Below are 7,263 nucleotides of genomic sequence, written 5' to 3' on the forward strand. Positions count from 1 at the left end.
AAGAGTGACTGTCCTCTCCTTACTTGCTGGCATATTAGAGGGTGGACTGTTTCTTGCAGCCAGGTAAGAAAGAACAGGTGTCAAGGGAATTGAGTAAGACAACAGACAAAAACACTCCACAGGGGATTCTGGAGTGGAACATCAGCATAATAGAAGAAGTACTTTAAAGCTACAAGGTAGTATTAAAGCTACAAATTAGTATTAACATCTGTGCAAAACAAGCTTTCAAACTGTGAACCTACCAGATTTACAGAACACTATTAATCTTCATTCTGCTCCTGAATTAAATGCTTATTCCCCACAGTGAGTCACTCACTGACGTGAGCCACAAAACAGCGGTCGGCAACACTCCAACACTTCAAGAAACGCAGGGAGACAACTGAAAATTAATTCTCACTCTCGTAATTAACATTTTGCATTTTGTTTCATCTGGTTGACGAATATAACTCTTTCCTCAATACAGTTTTGAGTAAAATTTAAAGCTTTTCTTATGGAGTGGGAACCGCTAGGCAATGCTCTTTGGTGGAAATGGGAGGGTGTACTGGTCAAGTGGGAAGACCCTGTTTGTTTTGCATGAGAAAGCAGTAATTTTGCATACTGAGGTTGATGAACACTTCCATGTCTAAGAGGAGATGTCACTCACTCATCATCTTTCACGCTGACACAAATTGCCAAACTTTACAAAGTAAGTTTGTTTCATGCCTCAATAACCTGTTTCCATCTGGAGCAAAAGGTATTAGTGTTCAACTTCAGTCTTCAAGTTACTCCCTCCCCCATCAAAAGCCTCAAAGACTCGGCGAGGGCCTGCGTGAGGTGGCTAGAGCACTGACAGGGTGAGCAAGCGAAGGAGTGGCTCTGGGCACCATAGGTGGGGCCTGAGCTTGGGGCGGGGTGGGGCTGGGGGGTGGGGGGATTCAGGTTAGTGCCCCAGCAGGAGGACCAATGGGAGGGGACCTAAGAGAGGAGCAGTGAAGGGCTGAGGGTGGAGAGGCAGCCCCACAGCAAGATCTGGAGAAGCCTGAGGAGAAGCCGCCAGCAGAGGGAGAGGTTCCCGGGAATAGATGCTAGATGACAGTCCATACATGATCATGGAGAAGTTGGGAAGGACTTGAAATCAAAACTCAGGAATGTTAATCGACAGTGAAAACAGTTGCTTTTTTAAAAATCATTTTATTGGGAGCTCTTACAGATATTGTAACAATTCATAATTCAAGTAGATCAAGCATAATTGTACACTTGTTGCCACCGTCAGTTTCAAAACATTTCTTTCTTCTTGAACTCCTTGATATTAGCTCCTCTTTATCCCCTCCCTTCCCCACCATACCCCCCAGGAACCCTTATTATCATATTAATTTATTAATTGATTTATTGCTGTATCTTACATCATCTGAATTATCCATTCACCTGCAATTCTGTTGTTCTTTCCCCTCATGTGGGGTTATACATTCATCAGTACTATCAGCACACACACACACACACACACACCCTTTCTGTACCCTCAGGGCATCGTTACTCCCATTACTATTTCTGAAGGGTTATCTAGCCTGGCTTTCATGCATTAAACAATCTTAATTGTACAAATGGACCTATGCAGTTCTAACAAGATTAATGAGATAAAACAAAGGCCGCAATGGTAAGGGGAGGAAATATTAAAGAACTAGATAATAGTTATATATTTCATCAGTGCTATTCCACACCCTGGGTGTATCATCCCTTCCGTGTGGCCCTTATCTGTGTCCAATTATCTTACAGGTGGGTTTGGGGTCTCCACTTTGTCCATACTCATTCACATCAATTTTATTTCTTATTTTTGAACATCAACACCTCATGTTCACACAGGCAGGTGTGCTTCCATGAAAAATTGCTTTTCTAAAACCTCTGGCTCTATTCAAGATACCAGAAAGCATTACGATAAATAAAAATGGTCTATATATACCAACCTGAATGGATAAGCAAAATGTGGTGCATGCATACAATGCAATATTACTCAGCCATAAAGAAATGAAGTCATAATAAATGCTACAACATTGACAACCCTTGAAAATGCGCTGAGCAAAACAGGCCAGCCACAAGAGACCATATGTATGATACCACTTCTATGACATTGGCCTATAAACCAAAGCTTTTTAGTGGCTTCTCTAGGTGAGAGGGAAGGAGGCACGACGAGGTTTTGCTTAGGAAGCACTGAGTTTCTGTGAATGGCGGTAGAATGATTTGGAAATGGACAGTGGTGATGGTTACACAGCATGACGAGCATAACTAATGTCACTGAGCTGTTCTTGTAAAAATATGTTGGATTGACAAGCATTTTCTTAGATATTTCCTCTACCCTAAAACAATGAATTAAAAAGAAATTAGGGAGGGGCAGAGTGAAAGTACATTGGGAACCCATGAGCCCCACAGGAGGCAGTGCCTGCGATGCTGTGCCTACAGAAGGGAGGCAGCATAAGTTGGGGAAACCCTTTGTGAGAACCAGGCACTTAACTACATGAAATGGGAAAGCACTAATAAAAATCCAACCTGAGCCAGCCCAAAATACAAGTGTGGCTCCAGAGCTCCTGGGCCACATACTGTCAGCGTTCACAGTTGCCAGGAAGACTGAGCCAAAGATATGCTGAAACACCACCACCAACAACAACAACCAACTGTGCCATCAAGTGTATTCGGACTCAGAGCGAGCCTGGAGGACAGGGCAGAACTGCCTCCAGGAGTCTCTGAGACTGCAACTCGTTTCAGGAGTAGAAAGCCTCATCTTACTCCTGCCGCAAGGCTGGTGGTTTCAAACTACTGACTTTTGGTTAGGAGCCTAACTCATAACCACTGTGCCACCATGGTTTCTAGCCAAAGATATAGAGCTGGAGAAACTGCACCTATTATTTGGAGCCTCTGTCTCTGCCCAGTCCTATTGTCCTGTCCCAGGGTCATAAGCGCCTACAGCTCCCCTCAGCCTAGTCCCTTGGTAATTCTCACAGCAGGGAAAGTTCAGGTCTCCATGTGCTTCTTGCTGGGGGTGGGGGTGGGGGTGGGTGGGGTAGAGGGGGTGGAGAGGGGGGGTCTCTAGTGCAAGGACTCCAGCAACAGGAGGTCTGGCGTCCTGAGTTCCAGTAGCAGCCTCTAACTTTGATACCATAGACTTGTGCGTCTAACTCTGACATTTTCCCTGCTCTAGGATCTATCGGTGATATAACATCTACCTCCTCCCCACAAGGCCTCACCTGAAGGACCTTACCTTCCAGATGACAAAGTGTAGCGCCAAGATATAAGTAAGTTGATAAGCCAGTCTGTCTACTGAAACTCTCTGACCCATGGTGACCCCCTGCAACAGTTCTGTATGCTTGTCAGATTCATGGTGTTGTTGGACCAAGCTGCGTGCTTTGTGACGGTTCACGGCGGGTTAGTTTTCGATGCTATGAACATACCACATCTCGTCTGTTCTTTGGACGGCGGTATATTCAGGTTATTTCAATTTGGGAGAACTGCAGAGACAGCATGTCTGAGGATTCTTGCACCTGCCATTCAACTAACTCAGGCCAAATATTTGTGGTGTGTCTGGGAACTGAATTGCTAGCTTTGGTAGATATTGTCAGACAATTTTCTAGAATTATTTTGTTGTTGGTTTTCCATCATGGTGGACACCTGTGTCCTCAGCCACCCTCAGGACGGTGAGCCTGACCTTTGACCTCTCTGATGACTTTAAGTTTTCGTTGTCCCTGATAGACGGAGGTTGAACATGCCACACGCTTCTTGGCCCCAGGATTTCCTTTGATGTGACATGACCGGCAGGCTCTTCTGCTCAGGTTCTTCTCGTTGGCTTGAATGAACTTGGTCTGGATTTTCAGTCCTTTGTCAGTTTTACACGAGGAAAGTCAGCTCTCTCACTCAGTGCTTTTTCTCGTTTTCACTTTGTTTTGTGCTGTCTTTTCATCAACGGATCTCTTGATTCTAGGGTATCTGTGTCCGTGCTCCTCAAACTCTCTGTAGGGAACTCATTCGTGTTCATTCTAGTTTCTAATTTCCAATCAGTCACAGGATGGTATTCTGGTGAAACACAATAAAAATAAATGAATATGAAAGTTACATTTAAAAGGCTAAGTCAAAAAAAAAAAAAAGCTAAGTCATGAAAATACTTATTTAAGAAGGACTCGGCATTCATTGATAAGAAGCGAAATAGAAAATGTCAAGATTTCCAAACCAGGTGAGTAGCTTTAGGCTTCTTTACAATGATCTTTGCCTGCACTCTAAATCGACAGCCCAGAGCCTGGGAGCTACAGAGGTGTGAGTAGAGGTGAGGCAGAACAAAACAAAACCTGTGCCTGTCCCGTGGATTCCACCTCGTAGTGACCCTTAGTGTGGAGTGGAACTACCCCCACAGTTTCCAAGGCTGACATCCTATGAAACAGACGTCAGCCTCATTCTTACATGGAGTGGCTGAAGAGTTAAAGCCACCAGTCTCTTGTTCACAGTGGCACTCTTTAAACACCGGACCACCAGGGCTCCTTAGTCAGGGGGTGGGGGCAGCCAGTCCATGAAGATTCCTTCCCCTTCGCCACTGTTAGCTCTCCTTCAGACGACTCCTCCTGTGAGAAAGGAGGCACAAGGAGGTCTTATCAGAGGATCCACGTGGACACCTTGCTCCTTCTCCTGGACGGGCTGCTGGTGAGAGCCCATTTTTCAGGCAGCTGTAAAGGGTAAAATGGGAGAGGAGAGGAAATGATTGTCAAAGTGAATCCAGCCCTTTTACTCCCTCCACTCCCCCAAAGCAAGTCAAGCACGGGCCTCGAGAATTAGAACCTATGAAGTCATTTCCCGTACCATGACAAATCCCTGCTGGCGGTCAGCATGGTGGGCTGTGAAGTGAAACTCCAGAGTGAGCAAACGCTCCTTGCTCATGGCTCCAGGAAACAAGCGAAGGCCCGAGAGGCTATACGGTGTCATTCAAGCAGCAGTAGTTTTCTACAGCTTCTTATGGTGAAGGGAAACCCAAAGGGAAATAATACAGAATATATTGTCACCAACCAAGTGCCCTGTGACAGGCACGCAGGACATGAAACAGACCTTTTCCAGGCAGAAATCCTTCCATGTGCCCCAAACCAGCCACAGCCACAGCTTTCTCCCAAACTGACCCCAAGGGTTACTTTTTATGAATAACTTCATCCAGGTTCTCAACGGTTTTTCACCTATCTTTTTCAGTTTAAAACTTGGATGTGTTTTAATGTAAAAGTACTTCTTCCATCTATTTCTTTTTTTAACTTTTTGTGATTCTATTGAAGAATGAAAACTTTGACACATAGTTGACCTCCTTCAGCTTGAATCAGACTAACTGAGAGGACACTGGTTGCTGCTCTGGTCCTTTGAGGCTTCCTCTCCCCCCACTAACATGACCCCAGTCCTGCCTTTCCATTCTGGCTAGACCAGAGCATGTACACTGGTACAGATAAGAGCTCACAACACCTGGAATCCAGGCCAGATAAACCCCTCAGGAACAGAATTGGGAGTAGTGATTCCAGGAGGGTCCGGGGAAGTTGGAAGGAGGAGGGGAGGAAGTGGGAACCAGTCACAATGATCGACACATAATCTCCCCTCCCAAGGGGATGAACAACAGAAATGTGGGTGAAGAGAGACAGTAGTCAGTGTAAGACATGAAAACAATAATGATTTATAATTTTTATCAAGGGGTCACAAGGTTGGATGGGGGTAGGAAGGGGAAAAAAAGGACTGATACCAAGGGCTCAAATAGAAAGTAAATGTTTAGAAAATAATGATGGCAGCATATGGACATACAAATATACTTGATACAATTGATACATGGAATGTTATAAGAGCTGCAAGAGCCCCCAATAAAATGATCTAATAAATTAATTAATTAAATGCCGATTGCCGGGTCCTCACTCCATGAGTTCTAATTCAGTAGATCAGAATGAGGACTGAACGTTTGAATTTCCAGATAGCTCTCAGGTGATAAAAGCATACCGGATTAGGACCACCCTAGAAGAATCCCTAACCTGTGGAGTTTTCCAGTCAGAACATTGCTGATTGAATTCATTGTAGGGCATTCAGAATATTCTAATGGCCTCTGTGTTACTGGATTGATTACTGGATCTAGACTCAGGTTCAGTTCCTTTGGCAAGACTAGCCTATAGTTGGCATTGTATTGTTTTACCAAAAGGCACATAGTCCTGAATTGACTTTCTTTTTAAATAATGTTAGTAACCATACATTTTATTTTTCTCTATCCATTAAATCCACTATGGGTTAAAAAACTGGTAATATTCCAATTATAGAATGTTGTTTTCACTTGTCAACTGGAATAATTTTACAATGAGATGCTTCCCCATCTATCATTTGGCTACACGATGATATAATTCTCATAATAAACACCCCACCACCACCAAACCCCAAGCTCATTGCTATTGCATTGATTCTGACCCTATAGGACAGAGTAGAACTGCTCCTATGGGTTTCTGAGACTTCAATCTTTATGGGGGTAGAAGGTCTCATCTCTCTCTCCTGCCAAGCAGCTGGTGGTTTTGAAGCCCAACTTGTGGTCCACTATGCCAGCACAGCTCCTTTGCTTTGATATGCTATGTTCCGATTATTAGTCGATATCCTCAGTTGTTTCTTCTCATTTTGTGTTGTGCCCCATCGGTAAATGAAGCTCCCCAAGGCTTTGCCCCATCCATGTCAATACGATCGACGCTACTTTGAGGAGGCAGCCCTTCTTAGGTCGTATTATAATGACTTCAAACCTGAGGGCTCATCTTCTGACACTGTAGCAGACAATGTTCCCTGCTGTTCACAAGGTTTCCAGCGGCTGATCCTTTTGTAATTGCTTACTCCTCCTCCCATGTGTATTCGTAGTCTGGAAGCTCTGCTGAAACCTGCCACCAGTCCCTGCAGGTATCTGAGAAACCCGTGCCGTGGCTTCCCGAATCACAGGAACACATCACAGTATAACAAATTGAGAGGGGTGGTGACTAATAAAAGTCCTGTGTTGTTGTTTGTTTTTTTTAAAGGAAAAAAATTGGACATCTGAGCAAAAACATCAAGTGACTTAAAAGGAACTGAATATTAGATTATCGTCCAGCCTTGGGACAACAACTTGTCATGCCATAAGAAAATTGAGTCACATATTTAAGATACTCAAAGAAAGAACATGTGAGCCAAGAATTGTATTTCAGCAAAATGACTTTCAAGTATAAAAGGCACAAGCTGTTACCAACATGCAAGAACTCAGGGAGATTGTTCCCCTGAGTGCTTCTTGAG

General features: G+C 44.1%; 1 long non-coding RNA gene across 1 annotated transcript; it reads right to left on the minus strand.

Moving 5' to 3' along the window:
- Positions 1–3,033: 3,033 nt before the first annotated feature.
- On the minus strand, positions 3,034–5,422 carry LOC123521906. Its single transcript, XR_006680258.1, has 3 exons — positions 4,813–5,422; positions 4,420–4,679; positions 3,034–4,038 (listed from the first exon to the last, which is right to left on the minus strand). It is a non-coding gene; the product is annotated as an uncharacterized LOC123521906 (long non-coding RNA).
- Between the last annotated feature and the right edge of the window lie 1,841 nt (positions 5,423–7,263).

This window comes from Echinops telfairi, unplaced genomic scaffold (genome assembly GCF_000313985.2).
Source record: "Echinops telfairi isolate 266 unplaced genomic scaffold, ASM31398v2 ScPeMD7_443;HRSCAF=831, whole genome shotgun sequence".
Taxonomy (NCBI): Eukaryota; Metazoa; Chordata; class Mammalia; order Afrosoricida; family Tenrecidae; genus Echinops; species Echinops telfairi.